The sequence below is a fragment of the Dryobates pubescens genome, chromosome 1 (assembly GCF_014839835.1).
Source record: "Dryobates pubescens isolate bDryPub1 chromosome 1, bDryPub1.pri, whole genome shotgun sequence".
Taxonomy (NCBI): Eukaryota; Metazoa; Chordata; class Aves; order Piciformes; family Picidae; genus Dryobates; species Dryobates pubescens.
In genome coordinates this window covers 34853738-34878455 of record NC_071612.1, presented here as the reverse complement: position 1 = coordinate 34878455, position 24718 = coordinate 34853738, and positions in this window count along the sequence as shown.

Here is a 24718-nt window from a genome sequence, read left to right as displayed (position 1 = left end):
ATTATTCACCAAATCCTGTATTTGCCATCTCCATAAACTGCTACAGTGCAGCATTTTAAATTAGCACATGAATAATCCTTTTGCTTAAATGTTTTCCTTTTGCACTTTATACACCTCTCACACACTTTCCTAGTCTCAAAACTCAAATGAAAACTTTCACCACCAGGGCTTAAAAATAGGTGCCAAATTTCACCTTCCCCTCCTCTCTATTTGTGTTTCATCTGTTGTAGAATTTTTAATTCAAAATCCCTTTTAAACATCAGAGGTTTTGCTTGAGATACAATAACCTGAGAAATGTGGGTGAAAGAAGGTGAGGAGAAAGTTCTTCACAGAGAGAGTTGTTAGCCATTGGAATAGGCTGCCCAGGGAAGAAGGGAGAGAGAGGGGAAAAATAGAGAGAGAGGGAGAAAAGGGAGAGAGAAGAGGAAAGGAATTATATTACCACCCCCCAAGATTATTTGAGTCTGTGGAGGAAGGCCGCTGCCTTGTTGGCTGTCCTGTCTTCCACTGGAGGAGGGGAGGGAGAGATCCCAAAGTCCAAGTCCAAGTCTTTCTCTGAGCAGCCTCTTCAGCCCCATGAGTCACAGCAGGCAGAACTTAGGACAAGGAGAGAGGCTTCCTCTTGGTCTGCTGCTTCCAGGCTACATGGTGATGTCTCCATCCTTTTCTCTCCTGGTATTTTCTTCAGAGTGGCATTGTCCAGGTCTTTTCCTTCTCCTGAGCCAGTAGTTGTTCAGATCTTTTATATAGTTTTTCAGGTATGCATCCAGGTGGTGAATATGCATATTCCTGAGAGTACCAATAGCAGTGGCCTCTGCCCATTATTTCCAGGGCAGCTGCAGCCTGGTGAGCAATCCTTATCCTTTTCACCATCCTCCCTTTCTGGGGTAGCTGATGGGTAGGGATGATCTTGCCTATGCACATTCCAGATAGTCTCTATCCGGTAGTGTCTGCCCAATACACATCAGCTATTGTCTGGTTAAGCAGCAAAGATGATTTTATCTTTGTTGAGCCCCATCAAGAGAGATAAGATTTAGTCTCTCACACCCAGTTGCAGTGAGTGGAGGCATAGCCTCTAGTGACTGCAATAAAGTCCAACTGTCAAGCAAACACTACAATGGCCATTAAACCATGTCCTCAAACACCATGCCCACATGTTTCTTGAACAGCTCCAGAGATGGTGACTCCACCACCTCCCTGGGTATCCTGTTCCAATGCCTGACCACTCTTTCTGTAAAGAAATATTTCCTAATATCCCATCTAAATGTCCTCTGGCACAGTTTCAGGCCATGTTATTTTGCAGTTTCCTTTTCCCCAGAGTCTTTCAATCAAATAAAAAATCATTTCCAGATCTGGCTGAAAAATAGTTTAGGTCAATAATAAACTCACATGGAGTCTCTCGAGTCAGTTTCCTCATAGACATCAGCATGACATACAAGGCAGTATATGTCAGTGTGTATATATAGTTGGAATTCTTCTATTCTCTAGAAACTTGAAACCCAACTGACAGTTCTAAACCAGACCCTGAATGGGCTGCTGAAAATAATGTTCTGACCTAACTTCTTGTAATGTGGTGGGTTGAAATTTCTCCCCCCTTAACATTAACTTCACCAGACCAGCTCAGTTGGAAGCAAATGGAAGCTGTATTTACAGGCAAAACTACACTCTACAATGGAATGTAACGAATGTGTACAAAATATACAGGTGTTACAATATTATACAGACAGTTACAATTAGCAAAGAACAAAAAACTCTCCTGGTCAGAGACCAGGTAAGCTGTTCCACTGCCCCCCCAACCCTTTCCCCTGTCCCGAGAGAAAGCAGCAGTAAGAAAACAGGGATTAGACTTAACCAAAATAATTCAGCTAAGATCAGGCAGAAGCATATTAATCCCTCTTGACTGAAGGAGAGAAGAGATCAGAAAAGAATTGTTATAGAATAGAATAGAATAGAATAGAATAGAATAGACCAGGTTGGAAGAGACCTTTGAGATCATCGTGTGCAACCTATCACCCAACACCATCTAATCAACTAAACCATGGCACCAAGTGCCTCATCCAAGCTCTTCCTAAACGCCTCACAGCATGCGACTGTGTCTTCTTGTTCTGGTGCTGCTCGCCTGGGAGAAGAGACCAACCTCCCCCTGGCCACAACCTCCCTTCAGGTAGTTGTAGATGGCAATAAGGTCTGCCCTGAGTCTCCTCTTCTCCAGGCTAAGCAACCCCAGCTCCCTCAGCTTCTCCTCACAGGGCTGTGCTCCAAACCCCTCCCCAGCTTTGTTGCCCTTCTTTGGACATGTTCCAGCAACTCAACATCTTTCCTAAACTGAGGGGCCCAGAACTGGATGAACAGAGTCCTCAAGGTGTGGCCTAATCAGTGCTGAGTACAGGGGCAGAATGACTTCCCTGCTCCTGCTATCCACACTATTCCTGATAGTACAGACAATCTTACAGCAGATATTTCTCCAATGAACTTGTTTAGAATAATCTTTAGTTTTTCTTTCACACCCAAGAGTGATTTATTTATATTTTTTTCTACTTTTCTGCTCAAAATCTGTAACTAATTTCAAAGGCATAGCCTAATACCACCATACTTCTTCAGAAGCAGTCTGGTCACAGCTTCCCAGTGCCAGCAAATCAGCTGGAAGAGAAACAGGCATGCTGGAGGTAACTACTGGAAAGTTAAACAATCAAATGTGTGGCTGTTTCCCATGGAAAAGAAGAGTTACATTGGTGTAGGTGTCAGGGGAGGTTTTGGCTGGATGTTAGGAAGAAATCTTCCCAGAAAGAGAGATTTGCCATTGAAATGTGCTGCCCAGGGAGGTGGTGGAGTCACCATCACTGGAGGTGTTTAAAAGGAGACTGGATGAGGCACTTGGTGCCATGGTTTAGTTGATTGGATGGTGTTGGATGATAGGTTGGACTTGACGATCTCTGAGGTCTTTTCCAACCTGGTTAATTCTGTATTCTGTGTTCTGTAGCATGGAATTCCCACTGCACTTGATGGGGTTGCTGAGGAGCAGAGGTGAGTGGCAGTGCATGGCTCTGTTTTTTGGTTTCTTTTTTTCTTCAGGCTCACATTTCAAAAAGTGTCAATACCAAAAGAATAAAAAGTCAAAGCTGCTTCTAAGGACACAGCTGAAGCACTAACTAGAAATAATTGGATCAATTAAACTCATTAATTTAGTATTTCATGGGCAGACAATGCATGTGGGGTTCCACCAAGGTTAATCAATTTATCTATGTGAGGACACCGTTAGGGAACAGTGAATACCAGATGATGGGGCTGGAGTCTGTTTATTATTGGTGAGTCAATAGAAACCAAGGCAGTTGTAAACAGTTTAGATCTCATCTTGGTGAGAAAGTGACACATCATTGACATGCGTGGACATACTCTGTGCTTGCAGTTTGAGTAGCCTAGGAAAATAGTTAAATGTAATCATCACAAAGAATTGATTTATAAATTAGAATAGAGTAGGATAGGATAGGATAGGATAGGATAGGATAGGATAGGATAGGATAGGATAGGATAGGATAGGATAGGATGGGATAGGATAGATCATCAAGTCCAACCTATCACTAAGAATCATAGAATTGTTAGAGTTGGAAGGGACCTCAAGGATCATTCAGTTCCAACCCCCCTGCCATGGGCAAGGACACCTCACATTACAGCATGTTGCTCACAGCCAAATGCACCCTGGCATTAAAAATCTCCAGGACAGAGTTAAATAATTTGTCTACTTAAGTTGCAACCACTTGCAACAATGAGGCTTCCACCATCTCCCTGGGCAACCTGTGCCAGTCTCTCACCACCCTCATGGGGAAAAACTTCTTCCTAACAGCCAATCTGTATCTACCCATTTCTATTTTATTCCCATCCCCCCTAGTCCTATCACTCCTCGACACCCCAAAAAGTCCCTCCCCAGCTTTCTTGTAGCTCCCCTTAAGATACTGGAAGGCCACAATAAGGTCTCCTCAGAGCCTTCTCTTCTCCAGACTGAACAGCCCCAACTCCCTCAGTCTGTCCTCATAGCAGAGCAGCTCCAGCCCTCTGCTTGTCCTCATGGCCCTTCTCTGGACACATTCCACCACCTCCAGATCCTTCCAGTAATGGGGGCTCCAGAACTGGACACAGTACTCCAGGTGGGGTCTCTCCAGAGTGGAGTAGAGGGGGAGAATCACCTCCCTTGACCTGCTGGCTATTCAAACCTCCAATCATTGACAAGGTTTCTGCGTGTGACTGGATTGCCCATCTGCCTTTTCACAAAGCAATTAGGCATGCCCAGGGCTACAGGAGTAAAAGTGGATTTTCATGTGACACCTATTAACAGGGAGTTTATCTCTGCTGTGATCTCAGAAATCCCCCTGGATAACATCACGTTGCTTAAAATGGGAGGCAATCTTCCTGAAGGGACAAGACGACAAGAGCTTGATTTTAAACACTATCACTGGGAGGATTCGACAGACATTGCAAGTCAAGCATCTGAAACATAAAGAGGACACATATCAAATTTTAGGTGAAATGACTTGCCCAGCAGCTCTGATTTCCTTAGGCACAATTCTGTCACTCTGACCATGAAGCTGTACTTTCTTTATTTTTTAGCTCCTGTCCTTTCAGTTATTCTTTTTCTCATTTCCCATGGAAAGTCTGCAGAAAAGAATACAGACGTCAATCTCTCCTGCTGCATGCTGACTTTTGGTTTTTTTTTTTCATTCCAGAGAGCAACATGTCAATCTATAAGGCAGGGTGAAGAATAACATAACACAGGGGCAGAGTCCAGAGATCTAACACATATCTAAGTGCCAGGTTCTACACATTGGCCACCACAACCCCATGCAGTGCTGCAGGCTGGGGTCAGTGGCTGGAGAGCAGCCAGGCAGAAAGGGACCTGGGGGTACTGGTTGACAGTAGGCAGAATATGAGCCAGCAGTGTGCCCAGGTGGCCAAGAAGACCAATGGCATCCTGGCCTCTATCAGGAAGAGTGCGGCCAGCAGGAGCAGGGAGGTCATTGTGCCCCTGTACTCAGCACTGGTTAGGCCACACCTTGAGTACTGTGTCCAGTTCTGGGCCCCTCAGTTTAGGAAAGATGTTGAGTTGCTGGAATGTGTCCAGAGAAGGGCAACAAAGCTGGGGAGGAGTTTGAACCACAAGCCCTGTGAGAAGAGGCTGAGGGAGCTGGGGTTGCTTAGTCTGGAGAAGCAGAGGCTCAGGGGAGACCTTCTTGCTGTCTACAACTACCTGAAGGGAGGTTGTAGCCAGGTAGGGGTTGGTCTCTTCTCCCAGGCAACCAGCACCACAACAAGAGGACACAGTCTCAAGCTGCACCAGAGGAGGTTTAGGCTGGAGGTGAGGAAGAAATTCTTCCCAAAAAGAGAGATTGGCCATTGGAATGTGCTGCCCAGGGAGGTGGTGGAGTCACCCTCACTGGAGGTGTTTAAGAAGAGACTGGATGGGGTGCTTGGTGCCATGATTTAGTTGATTAGATGGTGTTGGATGATATGTTTGAGTCGATGATCTCAAAGGTCTTTTCCAACCTGCTCTGGTCTATTCTATTCTATTCTATTCTATTCTATTCTATTCTATTCTATTCTATTCTATTCCATTCCATTCCATTCCATTCCATTCCAGGTGGACATTCATAGGAATGCCTAAGTTAAATTCCCCAAAGCTGTACGCCTCTTGCCCACCTTAAAAGGTGACTCCAATTAAAAAACAAGAACAACAAAAAAAGAAAGATGTGTTCAAAATTAATACTAAAAGGAGGTCACACCTCAAGAAAAAGCTTTCCCCACTCGGACCACCTGTAACTCACAGCCTTGATGGAGCCTCTGAAACCATTTTGCTAATATAAAAGCTTTTGGCTAACTGCAAGAACTGATTGGAAAGCGACTTATGAAGGCATTGGTGGCTCTTCACTGCAGTCTCTTAGATCTGAGCAGAAAGGAAACTGTGGGTTGAATTTGAAAATTATTTATCCTGGGTATTATACTCCAGGAAGAAGTCTGGAGACCTGCGTACACATCTCTCTGTTAGAGATGAATTGGGAAGTCCTGGACTTCCATTGTGCATCCTGCAGAAGCATCATTGGCACTCACTGGTAGTGTTATTACCAAGAGTAACCTTAACAGTCTGCTGCTGCAGTAATTTCAGGATGAACTCACAAGTGGACTGCAGTGTCCCTTTGCAGCACTGCTTTCAATTATCTCATTGTGACACTCCAGCAGTTCTAGGTCTGCAGATACAGCACTTAAGACGTCCTGAGCATGCTACAATCATATGCACCTAGTCCTGTGCAAGCCCTAGGACTGCATGTGCAGCACTTCTGTAGTGCTGTAGGTGAAAATTGGTTTTGGGCCCATTTTAATCATTCTACAGAAAAGGCTTCTTCTGCCAGTAATGACATCTCTTGGGTAAGAGACCAAATGATCTTGCGTCTGGGATAATGAGGTCTATATACTGCAGAACAATGTTTGGACAGCAAGAGGGTTTTGTTTGTAGACCAGATATGTGCAGGAACAGGGAGGTCATGCTGCCCCTGTGCTCAGCACTGGTCAGGCCACACCTTGAGTCCCGTTTCCAGTTCTGCGCCCATCAATTTAAGAAGGACACTGAGACACTTGAACGTGTCCAGAGAAGGAGAACAAGGCTGGGGAGACATGGAGGGTTAATGCCCTTTCTGAAAACAAAAAACAAAACAGGGTGGAGGGCTTGCAGGTACTTTGCCCTCCCTGCAAGTCATTTTCCACCTAGGAAGCTGAATCTGTTCCACTCCACACTCCCTGCCCAGCTAGGGTATAAAAAGCAGGGCACTGCAGCTATTAGCTCCTTTTGGCTCCTGCCTCCCCTAGATGAGAGCAACTGCGGCTGCTTTCCTGCTCCTCTGCCACGTGGTTGGGCCTGATCCTTCTCCCTGCTGCCTCTGCACCTCTTCAGAGAGAGACTGGTTTTGTATGATTCTTTTTTTTTTGCCCCACTCCTACCCATCCTTGTTCCTTGCCCTTGTAAACCTTACCTGTTATTGTTATATATATATTGTATAAAGAAAACTCTTCACCTCTCTACCTCCAAGACAACTCCAAATTATTGTTTGGTGGATTTGCTCCTTCTTTCTTTTTCCCTCTCTGTTGGGAGGGAGGAGGGGGGAGTGGGGGAGAGATTCTCAGCCTTGCCCCCATCTGAGCTCTTAACTCCCAGTTAAGGCTCAAACCACCATAGGAGAGGTCTCGAGCACAGACCTACGAGGAGAGGCTGAGTGAGCTGGGGTTACTTAGCCTAGAGATGAGGAGGCTCAGGGGAGATCTTATTGCTCCCTGAAAGGAGGTTATAGACAGGTGGGGGTTGGTCTCTTCTACCAGGCAACCAGCACCAGAACAAGAGGACACAGTCTCAAGCTGTGCCAGGGGAGGTTTAGGCTAGAGATGGGAAGAAAGTTCTTCCCAGAAAGAGTAATTGGCCATTAGGGTGCTGCCCAGGGAGGTGGTGGAGTCACCATCCCTGGAGATGTTCAAAACGTGATTGGATGTGGCACTTGAAGCCATGGTTTCGTTAGTCAAGAGGTGTTGGGTGATAGGTTGGACTTGATGATCATGAAATCTTCTCCAGCCTTATTGATTCTATGATTCTATGATTCTGTGATTCTATGATTCTAATCTAGCATCTTTCTTCAGAAATTTCAGTCCCTTGGAGCAATTCTGAGGGCCTGCAGGAATGATTTTGAGAGTGTTGCAACTTACTGTCCTGAGGTCTTACAGCATGGATTCTTTTTTCCACTTCAGGCTGACAGAAAAACCTAAAAATATGATCAGCATTTAATATAAATGACCTGGTGGTGTTCTGCCCCACCTGTAGCTCATTTGAACAAATACATTTCTGTGTCAGTCTAGAGACAGTATTGCCATAAATTTCATGACTGAGAACCTGTCTTGAGAACACAAAAAAAATGGTTCTTTGACAGCGAGGTTCATTCAGCCCTCACCTGATTGTGGGTTATTCTCCTACTCCTGCATTTCCCCTGGTTTAAAGCTCTTATCACCAGGCTAACCAGATGGTTGGAAAACATCGTTTTGTCCCCCTCATTTGGGTGAATTCTCTCTCTCTTTCATGCCTCAGTCTTCAGAGGTCATAAAATCAAATCCTTTTTGTTAACACCAACTACATGGCCAGATACTGACAAAAAGGACCTCTCTGTACTATGAATAAAATCATAGAATCATGGAATCAATAAGGTTGGAAAAGACCTCAGAGATCAAGTCCAACCTGTCACCCAACACCTCAGGACTAACTAAACCATGGCTTCAAGTGCCACATCCAATCACGTTTTGAACACCTCCAGGGATGGTGACTGTCAGAGTGGCTGTGAGGAGGATGAAGCCAGCCTCTTTTCACTGACACCCAGTGATAGGACAAGGGACAAATCAGTCACAGGAAACTCCACATCCACATGAGAAAAATTTTTTTACAGTGAGGGTGGCAGAGCACTGGAACAGGCTGCCCAGAGAGATTGTGGAGTTTCCTTCTCTAGAGATCTGCAAAGCCCACCTGGACACATTCCTATGAGACCTGCCTTAAGTGGTCCTGCTTTGGCACAGAGTTGGACTCAATAATCTCTGGAGGTCCCATCCAACCCCTAGAATTCCATGATTCTGTGATTGTATCCCACTTGTGAAAGCTAGACCCTGAGATCAGACTGTGTGCACTCAACCTAAAGTATCCATAAAATAGCCAGTATTTTTATATGTTAGTTACAGCTACATTTTTGAATGGCAACCTCAATCATAAGACCAAAAATTGAAGGACAGGGCTGTTCAGTCTGGAGAAAAGAAGGCTCTGAGGTGACCTTATTGTGGCCTTCCAGTATCTGAAGGGGGCTACAAGAAGGCTGGGGAGGGACTTTGGATATCAGGTAGTGATAGGTGTAGGGGGAATGGAATGAAGCTGGAGGTGGGGAGATTCAGGCTGGATGTGAGGAAGAAGTTCTTCACCATGAGAGTGGTGAAGCCCTGGAATGGGTTGTCCAGGGAGGTGATTGAGGCCCCATCCCTGGAGGTGTTTAAGACCAGGCTGGATGAGGCTCTGGCCAGCCTGATGTAGTGTGGGGTGTCTCTGCCCACGGCAGGGGGGTTGGAACTAGATGATCCTTGTGGTCCCTTCCAACCCTGAACTGATTCTATGATTCTATATCCTCTCCACTAATTTCTAGAGGATTCTTCCCCACCAAAGTGAAGTACTCACATGTATGGAGGGTGGAGAGGAATTTTGTGCTCCTGCCCCTCTACTCCGCACTGGTGAGGCTGCATCAGGAATATTGTGTCCAGTTCTGGGCCCCTCAGTTCAAGAAAGACAGTGAGCTCCTTGAGAGAGTCCAGCACACAGACATGAGGATGATTAAGGGAATGGAACATCTTCTGTATGAGGAGAGACTGAGGGAGCTGAGGGATCTTTAGCTTGGCAGAGACTGAGAAGTGATCTCATGAATGTTTATAAAGATGTAAAGGGTGAGTGCTGAGAGGCTGGAGCCAGGCTCCGCTGGGTGATGCCTAATGACAGCACAAGGGGCAGTGGTGGAAGTTGAGGCATAGGAAGTTTCACATAAATATGAGGAAAAATTTTTTCTCTGCAAGGGTGACAAAGCACTGGCACAGGCTGCCCAGGGGGTTGTGGAGTCTCCCTCTCTGGAGATACTCAAAACTCCCCTCGATGTATTCCTGTGTGATCTGCTCTAGGTGATCCTGCACTGGCAGTGGGGGGTGGACTGGATGAGCTTTTGAGGTCCTTTCCACCCCATCATCTAATCAACTAAACTGTGGCACCAAGCACCCATCCAGTCTCTTCCTAAACACCTCCAGTGATGGTGACTCCACCACCTCCCTGGGCAGCACATTCCAATGCCCAACCTCTCTTTCTATGAAGAACTTCTTCCTAGCATCCAGCCTAAACCTTCCCTAGTGCAACTTGTGACTGTGTCCTCTTGTTCTGGTGCTGGTTGCCTGGGAGAAAAGACCAACCCCCACCTGGCTACAACCTCCCTTCAGGTAGTTGTAGAGAGAAAGAAAGCCTGCCCTGAGCCTCCTCACCTCTAGGCTAAGCAACCCCAGCTCCCTCAGCCTCTCTTCACAGGGCTGTGCTCCAGACCTCTCCCCAGCCTCATTGCCCTTAACGAACTTCAGAAGAATACATGCAGGCAACACAGAGATACCAGAGAAGATAGCCCATCTGTATCTGAAATTGTCTGGGTAGTGAAGAAGCTGCTTAAGATTCAAAAAGCATTGATGCCTTTTTACTAGAGAAAGCATTTCCCATATAGATGTGGAGTTTCTTTGAAACTTATTGCAAAGTTACTTTTTTTATTTGGAACACCACACCCCCCACCCCCCCTCCATTTCTTCTGTTTTGTTACCGTGCTACCTAAAAGCAGCATGGGATAAATAAGGTGTTAATGACTTTGGTCCATTAAAAAGGCAGACTATGTTTATGTGAGCCATTTAAAGTGGAAATTTCAAATGTGATGTTTGTTTTGTGTAACTATAAAAGCCAGCCAGTGTGTTTAAGGTTAAATGCCTTTTGCTAGCAAGGGAAGAATTGTTATCCTTCAAAATAAGTGCTGCTTCTTTAGTTTGTTTTGGTTTCTTTTCATTTTCCTCTAAATTGCTCTATAAGCTAAAATATACATGATAGGCACAGAATTGCTTCCTCCAAACCCCTGAGATTATCCCGTATTTGTAAAAAGGATTGTGAAAGCAAAGTGGCTGTTGATAGAGAAACAGCACACAGAACACAATAAAGGGCTTGAGGGAAACCATCTCCAGCCTTGCAGACACGGGCTCTAATTGCTGGAGGCTGAGAAAACAGGAACTGTTGTATTTCAACAGATAAAGACAACAGAGATGAGCAAACCAAAATACTCTCTTCTTTTTTTCCTTTCCCCCATTTAAGAACATGTGGCAGCTACAATTTGTCTTACATAAAATAATTGGCAATCCACTGCCATAGCTGTGCTCTCAGATGGCACTTTAGTGTTAGGCATTTTACAGTTCATGCATGAGAATTGGGAAGACTGGCTGCAGGAATGACAGGATGCAAAGACCTCACCCAGCTTGCAGCAGCAAAGGGATTATTTTCCCCTTCAGTTCCATTGTTTTGTTTCTTTCTTCTGTGGTTGCTTAGGGAAAGGATGGCAAATTTGACGTTTGGGAGAGGGCAAAGCCAGGCTGCATGCTAAAGGTCACAGAAAAGTCTTAAAAGCAGTAGCTGAGGGGGTTTCCTACTCCCATATCCTCCCTCTTATTTCGATTTCTAGGTATTAGCATTATCCCTTGAGGAGATGTATGGTTGGCTGAACACAGTTTGTTTCTGGTGGAGAAAATGGTTTGCTGACAGACACTGACACTGACCTCTTTCTTCCTTCCTCTCTTTCTTCCTTCCTCTCTTTCTTCCTTCCTTTCTTCCTTTCTTTCTTTTTTTCTTTCTTTCTTTCTTTCTTCCTTTCTTTCTTCCTTTCTTTTCTTTCTTTCTTCCTTCCTTACTTCCTTCCTTCCTTTCTTTTCTTTCTTTCTTCCTTCCTTTCTTCCTTCCTTTCTTCCTTCCTTTCTTCCTTCCTTTCTTCCTTTCTCACACGCTTTTCTCTCACAGTTTTGATACCAGCCTGAAAATAAAATATCATGAGAAAGGAGATTTCTACCCCAAAATACACAGGCAATGAAAATTTTGTTCTTGTCTGTCCATGTCCCTTCCACTACAGCCATCTTGGCATTTTATTGATATTGAGGGTGAGGGCCACTTCTACCTCTGCCAAAGGGGACAGACTTGGAGAAACATTGCTGCCACTGTTCTCCCTACCCTGTGCCTTTTTTTCCTCCTCATGACTTAAGTGTTATTGATAACTTCTATCATATAAGGGTATGTTCTGTCTCTTTTGTTTTATGGCTCCCTTTCTTATTCTCGCTTAGGATGGATGTATCTGTTCCCCTTGGGCTGTTAGCTGCAGCCATGGGAGCATAACAGAGGGCTTGCATGAGGTTCTCAGCTAGCAGACATGTCAGTGTGAGCTATTTGTGTTTTAGCAAGGCAAGCTGGATGCAGGGAGAAGCAGGAAGTAGCTTTCAAGAAGATTTAGACTCAGCTGAAGGAGCAGGTTTGTGTTGGGAAGGCCCATCTGAGGTCATGCACCTGTGACTGTTAAACACCAGAGAAGAGAGCTTTTCCCTGCCATTCCCCAGTTTAATCTGGTTTCATCATATTTATTAGCAAAGACATCTACCTTGCTTTCCAAACACTCTATAAAAATAAGAGAGACAAGGAATCAGGAAAGTTTTAGACACCCTGTAAACAGAAGATATGTGGCTGCTGTAGCTTACAGCTTGTGCTGGGCATTATTGTTTCACTTAAAGAAAGAAGAAGGTCTTGGAATTATAGAGATGGATTTGATTTCTTTTTATTTTTCTCCCTCAGATTGTTGTTTGCTTGGTTGGTTTTTGCTTGGTTTTGGTGGGGTGTTTTTGTAGTTGGGTTCTTTTTTTGTGTGTGGGTTATTTTTGATATATTTTTTTTTCCTTCTAACATAGATGACTTAAAAATGCATAACTAAACCTTAGTGACATTCTAATTTTGTATAAACTTTTATTACAAATGGTGCTAGGTTAAGCCCAGCCTACAAGAGGGGTGAGCTGGAAAGAACCTAGCCCCAGGTGGACAAAGAAACCTGCCCCAGGGGGGCAGAGAGACTTGGTCCCTCCCACAGGAAGGGGTCCCCAGGTCAATATCTATTCCACTCCTGCTTCCTGTCCACAATCCTATTTCATGCCTTACTCTCTTCTCCTGTCCTTACTTTGCCTACACCCTGCTGCTGTTAGCAGTTAACCACGTGGTTGGGCCTATTCCATGCTGTTCCAGACACCAAAGGGAAGTACACCCAAAGAGAATCCAACCTACATCTAGAGAATCCTTTGTCAGCTCCATCTGGTTTTATGTATATTTTTATTTGCCCTTTATCCTTATACCTTTGTAAACTTCCTTTTACTGAAATGCCTTTTATATTTTGTTAAACTTACCTTTTCACTTCCAAATCTATTCAAGACTGTTCTTTCATAGATTTACCTCTCTCTTCTCCTCCTGCCCAATTTTGTTTTCCCTACTGGGAAAAGGGGGCTTTAGAGGGCTCTGGGAAAAGCTTAAACCACAACACAAATACTGATGAGAGGCTCCACTCCGCACAGATAACTCCCTGGCTTGTCTCAGTGGATTCATGGTAGAAAGCAAAAGCTAAGCCTTGGTAGACTGAAGGCTTTGAAAGCTCAAACTTTGCCTAGATGATGATGATGAGACAGCACAGCAAATGTAAGAGACAGGGAGCTGAAGTGGCTGTGATCAGCATTAAGCTCAATGGGAAAGCAGAGCATGACTGTTAAAGGTCTTGACAATACATTTTTGTTGCCAAGCTAGTTCAGTCATGCAACAGACTCATATTTTGCTCAGAGTTCTACAGGAAACTAGAAGTAAGTGGTCTCATTGCAAAAATATCTTTTAACTAGAAAATACAGGTAACTCCTTATTCAGGAGGTGATGGAGTCACCATCCCTTGAGGTGCTCAAAACCATGCAGATCATAGAATCATAGGATTGTTAGGATTGGAAGGGACCTCAAGAATCATCCAGTTCCAACCCCCCTGCCATGGGCAAGGACATCTCACACTAGATCAGGTTGCTGAGAGCCACATCCAGCCTTGCTTTAAAAACCTCCAGGGATGAGGCATTTTCACTATTTTAGTTCAGATTTTTTTTATTTTTTTTTTAAATGTTTATTTCCATGCAACCTAATTGGGAATTTGTGAACGGTGACCTCTCTGTTAAACAGATTTACAACTAAATCAAACAAGAGAAACACTTGCAATTAAAAAATTCTTAAAGGCCAAAATGCAAGCTAATAACTCTTTGCTATGGTGAGATAAATTGTAACTATTTTTTCCAATACAATTTGACTATAGCCTAAGCAATTTCTTTCCTTTATTCCTCTTAAATCACAGAATCACAGAATTTCAGGGGCTGGAAGGCACCTTGAAAGATTACCCAAGTGCTGGGTTCTGCACAGTGGCCACAACAACCCCATGAAGTGCTGCAGGCTGGGGTCAGAGTGGCTGGAGAGCAGCCAGGCAGAGAGGGACCTGAGTGTGCTGGTTGATGGTAGGCTGAACATGAGCCTGCAGTGTGCCCAGGTGGCCAAGAGGACCAATGACATCCTGGCCTGGATCAGGAAGAGCGTATCCAGCAAGAGCAGGGAGGTCATTGTGCCCCTGTACACTGCACTGGTTAGGCCACACCTTGAGTCCTGTGTCCAGTTCTGGGCCCCTCAGTTTAGGAAAGATGTTGAGATGCTGGAAGGTGTCCAGAGAATGGCAACAAAACTGAGGAGGGTTTGGAGCACAGCCTTGTGAGGAGAGGCTGAGGGAGCTGGGGTTGCTTAGACTGGAGAAGAGGAGGCTCAGGGGAGACCTTCTTGCTCTCTCCAGCTCCCTGAAGGGAGGTTGTAGACAGGTGGGGGTTGGTCTTTTCTCCCAGGCAACCAGCACCAGAACAAGAGGACAGTCTCAAGCTGTGCCAGGGGAGTTTTAAACTGGCTGTAAGGAAGAAATTCTTCATAGAGAGAGTGATTGCTGATTGGAATGTGCTGCCTAGGCAGATGGTGGAGTCACCATCCCTGGAGGTGTTTAAGAAGAGACTTGATGGGGTGTTTGGTGCCATGGTTAAGTTGATTAGATGGTGTTGGGTGATGGGTTGGACGTGATGATCTCGAATGTCTCTTCCAACCTGGTTAATTCCCTTCCCTTCCCCTTCCCTTCCCTTCCCTTCCCTTCCCTTCCCTTCCCTTCCCTTCCCTTCCCTTCCCTTCCCTTCCCTTCCCTTCCCTTCCCTTCCCTTCCCTTCCCTTCCCTTCCCTTCCCTTCCCTTCCCTTCCCTTCCCTTCCCTTCCCTTCCCTTCCCTTCCCTTCCCTTCCCTTCCCTTCCCTTCCCTTCCCTTCCCTTCCCTTCCCTTCCCTTTCTATTTTTTTCTATTTTTTCTATTATTTCTATTTCTATTTCTATTTCTATTTCTATTTCTATTTCTATTTCTATTTCTATTTCTATTTCTATTTCAGCTGCCCTGCCAGAGCAGGATCACCTACACCAGATTACACAGGAATGCATCCAGGTGGGTTTTGAATATCTTCTGATAGAGAGACAAATTAAACCCATGCCTGGGAATCATTTACAGCAACTCCTAACCATTGTAAGACAGCTGTTTAATTTACTTTTAAAAATACTGCTATTTATTTCTAATTATATTGAAAATTTAACTAAAATAAAGAGGAGTAACAGGAGATAAAACTAATTAAATTAGTGTGGTGGTGAGAGTCACAATTAGTGATTAAAACTCCATTTCCACCCCCTGTAAAAGTTATTCATAGGTTACAGAATCTCTTAAACATCTAGAAGCAATTATATGAATTCAAGATGATGGCATTTACTTTATGGAAGACTATTCACTTAATTGATTTCACTCCTGTTGCCTTTGCAAACTGGCAACAAGACAGCTAAAGAATGCTTTTATTGATCAATATAACTTTAGCCGACAGCAAGAGGCAGGAGCTTTACTTACACATGTGAAGTTACAGGATCTGGAATTAGCAACTTAACCGATAAAGTACATGGTCTGGGCCAACCTAGAATATTATTGTACTTTACAGGGGTCAACCTGAAATGTTTAGTTCCCCTAGAAACAAATATTTGCTTGTAGTATTTGGCTACAGCTAAATCTAGCTCTGGTCCTGCTCTGGCAGTGGGGGTTGGACTTGACAATCTCTTTGAGTCCCTTCTAACCCCTGACATCCTGTGATCCTGTGATACTGTGACTGCTTCTTACTTTCCCTCTTCAAAGCCTCAGTTTTGAAAAGGAAATGAAATAGTGAGTCAGGACATGAAAAGTCAAAATACTCTGAAAAAAACGAGCAGTAAGCTTTCTATTTACCCTTCTCTATTTTTATCTTTTGCTCTCCCTTTATTTTTAAATTTATTATGTTTTTCTTGGTTTATTCAATTATTTTCCAACTGGGTTTTCCAACACATTTTAGAAACTAAGATGAGGTCAGAAGCTTGCCAAAACAGGTATTCTGTGCTTTGCAGCACTGTTTTCGTGTGTTTAGAATAGAATAGAATAGAATAGACCTTCCTTTGAGATCATCAAGTCCAACCTATCACCCAACACCATCTAATCAACTAAACCATGGCACCAAGTGCCTCATCCAGTCTCTTCCTAAACATCTCCAGTGATGGTGACTCCACCACCTCCCTGGGCAGCACATTCCAATGGCCAATCTCCCTTTCTATGACTAACTTCTTCCTAACATCCAGCCTAAACCTCCTATGGCATGTCTTGAGACTTTGTTCTCTTTTTCTATTGCTGGTTGCCTGGGAGAAGAGACCAAACCCCACCTGGCTACAACCTCCCTTCAGGGAGTTGTAGATGGCAATAGGTTCTCCCCTAAGCCTCCTCTTCTCCAGGCTAAGCAACCCCAGCTCCCTCAGCCCCTCCTCACAGGGCTGTGCTCCAAACCCCTCCCCAGCTTTGTTGCCCTTCTCTGGACACATTCCAGCAACTCAACATCTTTCCTAAACTGAGGAGCCCAGAACTGGACACAGTACTCAAGGTGTGGCCTAACCAGTGCTGAGTACAGGGGCACAATGACCTCCCTGCTCCTGCTGGCCGCACTCTTCCTGATAGAGGCCAGGATGCCATTGGTCTTCTTGGCCACCTGAGCACACTGCTGGCTCATATTCTGCCTACTGTCAACCAGTACCCCCAGGTCCCTTTCTGCCTGGCTGCTCTTCAGCCACTCTGACCCCAGCCTGTAACACTGCATGTGGTTGTTGTGGCAAATGTGTAGAACCTGGCACTTAGATATGTTAAGTCTCACGCCGTTGGACTCTGCCCATCATAGATAAACAGAAGAAGCTGAAGAGGTAAAGTGGTGACAGCAGGAAACTTTCCATGGAGCTCTTGCCATGAGGCTTTTGCCATATGTTCCATGGCATAAATAATCATTTCCTGCTAGAGTTCTTCTGAGGGGAAAAGAAGACATTTAAAAGGTACAATGGAAGCCATTTCCTTTCAGGGAGGGGAATACATAGAATACATAGAATACATAGAATAAACCAGGTTGGAAGAGACCTTCAAGATCATCGCGTCCAACCCATCAACCAATCCAACACCGCCCAAGCAACTAACCCACAGCACCAAGTACCCCGTCAAGTCTTCTCCTAAAAACCTCCAGTGATGGCGACTCCACCACCTCCCCAGGCAGCCCATTCCAATGTGCAATCACTCTTTCTGTATAGAACTTTTTTCTAACATCCAGCCTGAATCTCCCCTGGCGCAGCCTGAGACTGTGTCCTCTTGTTCTGGTACTGCTTGCCTGGGAGAAGAGACCAACATCCGTAATTTGTTTGTTAAACCAGCATCTGGGATTAACATAATAATAAATCCAAAGTAGTGAAGCTGTAGTGTTGGGGCTATAATACCAGAATATTGTAGCAGTTGAAAGTACCACTACAGCCTGGAGAAATGCTCCAAGGAGTGCTCTCAGAAATGCTCTAGGCTGTAGAAAGTGAATTTAGTCCTCTCCACTTACATGGGGTGTTTACTGAGAGCAGTATACCAGGGCTGCCTGCTCAGTGCTCTGAGACTATGTTTGGTCATAACCTTCTTTGCAATTCATCTTGGGCAAGCTTTGCACTGATTTTAGTGACATTTTGTCTAGCTTTTGAACTCCTGGATCAAACTATTCTCCAGGAAGTCAAACAAGTTATTTCTACATAGAATAGAATACATAGAATAAACCAGGTTGGAAGAGACCTTCAAGATCATCGCGTCCAACCCATCAACCAATCCAACACCGCCCAAGCAACTAACCCACGGCACCAAGCACCCCGTCAAGTCTTCTCCTAAAAACCTCCAGTGATGGCGACTCCACCACCTCCCCAGGCAGCCCATTCCAATGTGCAATCACTCTTTCTGTATAGAACTTTTTTCTAACAACCAGCCTGAACCTCCCCTGGCGCAGCCTGAGACTGTGTCCTCTTGTTCTGGTACTGCTTGCCTGGGAGAAGAGACCAACATCCGTCTGTCTACAACCTCCCTTCAGGTAGTTGTAGAGAGTAATAAGGTCTCCCCTGAGTCTCCTCCTCTCCAGGCTAAGCAACCCCAGCTCCCTCAGCCTCTCCTCGTAGGGCTTATGTTCCAAACCCCTCACCAACTTTGTTGCTCTTCTCTGGACTCGTTCCAGCAAGTCAACATCCTTCCTAAACTGAGGGGCCCAGAACTGGACACAGTACTCGAGGTGCGGCCTAACCAGTGCAGTGTACAGGGGCAGAATGACCTCCCTGCTCCTGCTGGCCACACTGTTCCTGATGCAGGCCAGGATGCCATTGGCCCTCTTGGCTGCCTGGGCACACTACCATTTCTATCATATCAGCAGAATGATGTTCAAGCTTCTGCCTGCACCCACTCATACCTTCCTACCCACCCAGCCATCTTGCTGGGCTAATATTACTCTAGTGCTGAATATTATGCTACCCCATTTCTACTAATACTCTTATTTCTACTCTATTTTTACCACTCTAATTCTTCTCTGTGCCAGTTTGATGGCAAAAAGCCTTTTGACTAAACAAGTAAAATAATTTACATAATATGTTGCAGCCTTGAAGTAGCAGGAAAAGGAGATTAAGTACCTGCTACTTGATACATTTTCTTTGATCTTTATCAGCCTCTGCAGGGAAAAATTAGAGAACTAATCTGGTTTTGGCCAGATGCTTCTCTCTGCTCTGCTACTTTCATGTTGCCTAAACCCAAAATCTTCACAGTGTGGATTCTACAACCTCTATGGCAGTCAAACTGCTGTTTGGTGAGTAGATGTGTGGCAGTTTCAGACTGGTGCCTAGGAAATTTTCCACAGATCTTGAGCAGGAAGTGGCAGAATGTAAATAAAACTGGCTGCAAAGGGAAAATAATGATAAGATCTCAATAATCCCATTGGTCTGATCACTAACATAAAGTTAGTTGTACAAGCTATTCTCTCTCTTTCTTGGCTCTACACTCTAGCTGATACTAGCTTTTGGCTTTTGCTTGGCTATTGCTGACCTTGGCTCATTCTTGTTGTAGCTAAGTATCTAACAAGATCATAGAATCATAGAATTGTTAGGAGCCTCAAGGATCATCTAGTTCCAACCCCCCTGCCTTGGCCAGGGACACCTCACACTAGATCAGGTTGCTCAGAGCCACATCCAGCCTGCCCTTAACAGCCTCCAGGCATGAGGCTTCCACCACCTCCCTGGGCAACCTGTGCCAGTCTCTCAGCACCCTCATGGGGAAGAACTTCTTCCTAACATCCAATCTGAATCTACCCATTTCTATTTTTTTTCCATTCCCCCCACTCCTATCACTCCCTTGCACACTCAAAAGTCCCTCCCCAGCATTCTCGTAGCCCCCTTCAGGTACTGGAAGGCCACAATTAGGTCACCTCTGAGCCTTCTCTTCTCCAGACTGAACATCCCCAACTCCCTCAGTCTGTCCTCATAGGAGAGCAGCTCCAGCCCTCTGATCATTCTCATGGCCCTTTTCTGGACATCTTCCAGCACCTCCAGATCCTTCCCGTAAGAGAGGCTCCAGAACTGGACACGGTACTCCAGGTGGGGTCTCACCAAAGTGGAGCAGAGGGGGAGAATCACCTCCCTCGCCCTGCTGGCTATGCTTCTCTTGATGCAGCCCAGGCTCTGGTTGGCATTCTGGGCTTCAAGTGCTCACTGATGGCTCATGTTGAGCTTCTCATCCACCAGCACCCCCAAGTCCTTTTCTTCAGGGCTGCTCTCAAGGCAGCCCCTTCCCAGCCTGAGATACTCTCTGCTCTTCTCTTTTTCATTTTTCCCTTATGCAGGGGGGAAGGGGGCAGAGAGGGGTCCTTGTGTTGTTTATAAATAGTAAATACATGTAAATACTGTGCATTTTGCACATTCCTTGAGTTTCATATTTCTAGATGATAGTTTGCTTATAAATACAGATTCATTTCCTTCCATCCCAAACTGAACTGGTCTGGCAATTTTATTCTAGGGTTAATTCCCCAGATTAAATGGGGGTTAATTCTCCAAATTAGTTGGGTGGTAATTTCAACCTACCACAAGATCTTTCTTGTTTGAGTGATTCTACCTGAATTTTATGCAAGGTTAATCTTTTGTTTGTCTATTTGTTTTGTGAGCTTCAGTATGTTGGTTACATTCTTGAATCTGTGACCTACCATCCAATCTCTCCCTGAATTAAGAGGTGGGAAGAGATGTTGCACCTTATTATTCAGTCCCTCTTGCAGGAAAGTGATTTTCTGTAACATCACCCAGCAGTATTGAGCTGCTGCATCTTTGTCTCCTACTGAATGCAATTGCTTTCAGATCACACAGATTAATTCCTTGGAGATTAACAAAAAGAAAAGCTATAACAATTCAGAATATAGCAAATCTCTGATTTGTTTGAGACACCCTTGTGACTACAGTGTCTGCTGGTACGAGGAGTATGAGCTTGCATTGAATGTGCATATTTGCAGTGCTATATCTATGTCCATTAACACTTAGTAAACCCAGCAACTGCTGATGCACTCTGTACACTTGCAGCTCTTCTGCAGCTTTTCTAGAGAATTTAAAGCCTGGGTGACTTCATGTTCCTCCTAAAACACGAGGTTTTCTCATCTGTGTTGTGGCATGAGGGTGGTCAAAGGGCTGGAGCACCTCTCCAATGAGGACAGACTGAGGGAGTTGGGGCTGTTCAGTCTGGAGAAGAGAAGGCTCTAAGGAGACCTAATTGTGGCCTTCCAGTATCTGAAGGGGGCTACAAGAAAGCTGGGGAGGGACTTTTTGAGGTGTCAGGAAGTGATAGGACTAGGGGGAATGGAAAAAAAACTAGAAATGGGTAGATTCGGATTGGATGTTAGGAAGAAGTTCTTCCCCATGAGGGTGCTGAGAGTCTGGCACAGGTTGCCCAGGGAGGTGATGGAAGCCTCATCCCTGGAGGCTTTTAAGGGCAGGCTGGATGTGGCTGTGAGCAACCTGATCTAGTGTGAGGTGTCCCTGCCCATGGCAGGGGGGTTGGAACTGAATGATCCTTGAGGTCCCTTCCAACCCTAACAATTCTATGATTCTGTGATTGTGTTGTGTGGTATTATGTTATGTGTGCCCATGATGAGTCCCTCAGTTACAGGCAATAGTTACAGACCCTATATACTATATACCTTGTCTGCTTTGGGTTCATATATCCAGAGTACTAAACAACTGCATTGTCTGCAGACAAAGAAGGCTTGATATACACTAAGCAGCAGATTTCACTCTCTGACTTTATTGATTTTTTTATTAAGATCTAATACCTAATGAAATGTTAGGAGTTGAGACTTAGCAACTTTTATTTATTTGTTTGCATTCAATTTTCTTTCCTTTTTCTTTTCATGTATATATAATGAATATTAATCCTGTAGCTTAATTTGCCTTATTGATTTTCACCTGACTGATTTTAACATTGGCATGACTAAACAAGAGGTATTTTAGATGCTTTGGCTCTGAACAGAGGTTGCAATAAAGAAGGCAGATAATGAAAACCAGAGCTAAATAGAGGAAGCCAATTCCAACAAAATTATGTTGGTGGAAAATTAAAATCTGAGCTATGGTTGAGCATTTCAGCATAGAATCAGAGAATCACAGAATCAATAAGGTTGAAAAAGACCTCAGAGATCATCAAGTCCAGCCTGTCACCCAAGAGCTCATGACTAACTAAACCATGGCACCAAGTGCTACATCCAGACTCTTTCTGAACACCTCCATGGACAGGTGCTCCACCACTTCCCTGGGCAGCACATTCCAATGGCCAACAACTCTTTCTGGGAAGAACTTCCTCCTCACCCAAAGCCTAAACTTCCCCTGGCACAGCTTGAGACTGTGTCCTCTTGTTCTGGTGCTGGTTGCCTGGGAGAAGAGACCAACCCCCACCTGTCCACAACCTCCCTTCAGGTATTTGTAGAGAGCAAGAAGGTCTCCCCTGAGCCTCTTCTCCAGGCTAAACAACCTCAGCTCCCTTAGCCTTGTGCATGGTGGAGTATGAGCAAACAGCCAGGAAAACTGAGTCACTTGTTTAAAGACAGGATGGATGCAGTTCTTGTAGTCCTCTAGTCTGACACTTTCTTCAGTGCGCTTCCTTCATTCCCAGCATCATGTGACCACTGACTCTTATGTCCACCTTGCTCTGGCCCATTATCATCCAGCTCAAAGACCCATGAGAATATAGCTCTGGTCTCATCTTTGCTGTGACCCCATGAGGAGTCACAATGTCCTGTGCAACCTGCTCTGGGTGAACCTGCTCTGGAAGTGGGGTTGGACTGGGCTATCTTAGCCTGTAGAAGAGGAGGCTCAGAAGAGACCTTATTGCTGTCTACAACTACCTGAAGGGAGGTTGTAGCCAGGTGGGGGTTGGTCTCATCCCCCAGGCAACCAGCACCAGAACAAGAGGACACAGTCTCAAGCTGTGCCAGGAGAGGTTTTGGGCTGGATGTTAGGAAGAAGTTCTTCCCAGAAAGAGAGATTGGCCATTGGAATGGGCTGCCCAAGGAGGTGGTGGAGTCACCATCACTGGAGGTCTTTAAAAGAGCCTGGATGAGGCACTTAGTGCCATGTTTTAGTTGCTTAGATGCTGTTGGGTGATAGGTTAGACTTGATCTTGAAGGTCTTTTACAACCTGGTTATTTCCATATTCTGTATCTCTGCTCAAATTTAGGTGCACAAAATCTTAGATGAGCCAGGAATTCTTGGAACATGTCTGATTTCTGATCTGTTCTTGTCTTTCCATTAGGTCAGAGTAGGAACAAGGAAGACAGCACAGTGTAATCAGCTGGGAATTGCCCTTGTACTTGGGAAATGGTAGTCAGACAAAGAAATTGGTTGGAAAGGCAGAAGAAAAAAATCCCAAATTCCTTGTTGACTCCTTATTTATGAGGATGTAGTTTTAAATTCTTGAATACAGTACAGTTTAATAATTAAATGTATCCTTTTTTGCCCTTCAGTCACTAAGGTTTGAACATATTGCCAGGCAGTTTATGTCTAAAAAATGACAAGGAGCACAAAAAAGGTCTCAGAGGAGACCTTATTCCTGTCTACAACTACCAGGAGGGAGGTTGTAGCTAGGTGGGGCTTGGTCTCTTCTCCCAGGTAACCAGCACCAGAAGAGGACACAGTCTCAAGCTGTGCCAGGGGAGGTTTAGGCTGGATGTTAGGAAGAAGTTCTTCACAGAGAGATTGGCCATTGGAATGTGCTACCCAGGGAGGTGGTGGAGTCACCATCACTGGAGGTGTTTAAGAAGAGACTGGATTGGTGCTTGGTGCCATGGTTTAGTTAGTTAACTGGGTGATGATCTCAAAGGTCTCTTCCAACCTGTTCTGTTCTATTCCATTCTATTCCATTTTATTCTATTCTATTCTATTCTGTTCTATTCTAAAATATGCAACATCCACACTGAGTCACTTTACACTTCACCACAAAATCAGGAGGAAGGTTTCTGGCTGAAAACATTATTAAAATGCTTTTTAACTGCCTCTGAAAGAGGAATAAGCCAGAGGATACAGTGATTTGAATACAGAATACAGAATTAACTATGTTGGAAAGGACCTTTGAGATCATCAAGTCCAACCTATCACCCAACACCATCTAAGCAACTAAACCATGGCACCAAGTGCCTCATCCAGTCTCTTCTAAAACACTTCCAGTGATGGTGAAAAAAAAAAAGAAGGCAGTAATGCTCCATTTGTCTGTGTGTGGTTTTTTTGTGCCTGGGAGGGGACAGGGTCAAACCAATTTGAAATGTGCAGAGCATGAAGTTTGAAATTATACAAGCTTCACAATGCATGAAAGCTGTGGAGACTGGGTGCATACACCTGCTGAAGGCAGGTGGGAAAGAGATAGAAATGTTGCTCCACTTTTCTTCCCCACAGAGCTGTTGAGGCTTTTAAAATCCTCCCAGACTTTTAAGCTATTTCAGAGTTAACAAGTGTAGTCTAAAGAAATGGATGAGGAGCTCTAATAACCTGAAGGAGCAAAGAGGAGCCTTTTTATATAAATCACAGCTTATTATGTCAGCAATTTTTTTTTAACCAGTTTTAATAATTTTTATTTTTTTTTTTTCCTAGGGAAGAACAGTGATTTTCTCTGAGAATCCTAGAACCATAGAATTGTTAGGGTTGGAAAGGGACCTCATGGATCATCCAGTTCCAAACCCCCTGCCAAGGGCAGGGACACCTCACACCACATCAGGTTGCTCAGAGCCAAATCCAGCCTGCCCTTAAAAACCTCCAGGGATGAGGCTTCTACCACCTCCCTTTGCAACCTGTGCCAGTGTCTCACCACCCTCAGGGGGAAGAAGAGGATGGTCAGCTGCATAGCAAAAATTATTTTCTTCTTGCTTACACTTCTACTTGCCCCCAGAAGTTATGAATTCAAATGTAATGACATTGTCTTGTGGTCTATTGCATCATAGAATTGTTAGTGTTGGAAGGGACCTCAAGGATCATCCAGTTCCAATCCAACTGCCATGGGCAGGGACCCTTCACAGGTTGCTCAGAGCCACATCCAGCCTGGCCTTCAAAACCTCCAGGGATGAGGCCTCCACCGACTTCC